This window comes from Halyomorpha halys, unplaced genomic scaffold, assembly GCF_000696795.3.
Source record: "Halyomorpha halys isolate HHAL.00 unplaced genomic scaffold, Hhal_1.1 Scaffold511.1, whole genome shotgun sequence".
NCBI lineage: Eukaryota > Metazoa > Arthropoda > Insecta > Hemiptera > Pentatomidae > Halyomorpha > Halyomorpha halys.
The window spans coordinates 1-323 of record NW_027106266.1 but is presented as its reverse complement, the minus strand read 5'-3'; positions in this window follow the sequence as shown (position 1 = coordinate 323).

Here is a 323-nt window from a genome sequence, read left to right as displayed (position 1 = left end):
TAATTGTTAAATGAGTTATAATTTATTGTGCCTTTTCTATTTCTTACATCCAGTTCCACCGGCTCTAGCTGGTATTCACTTATTAAGCTTAGAATCAAGGCCCATGCGCAGTGTGTTTTTCCATTTGGCCAGTCCATCTCTGCATTATAATTTTCAATCATTTTATTTTATTCTATTTTATAATAATGTAATGATTTTCTGTAGATATATGTTGTCTTGATTAGCCTATAAATATTTCAGCTTCAGAAATAATTTAGTTAACTATACAATAATTAATTGAGCTTAATTAAGAATTGGAAAATTATTGAATGACCGTGTGTAAA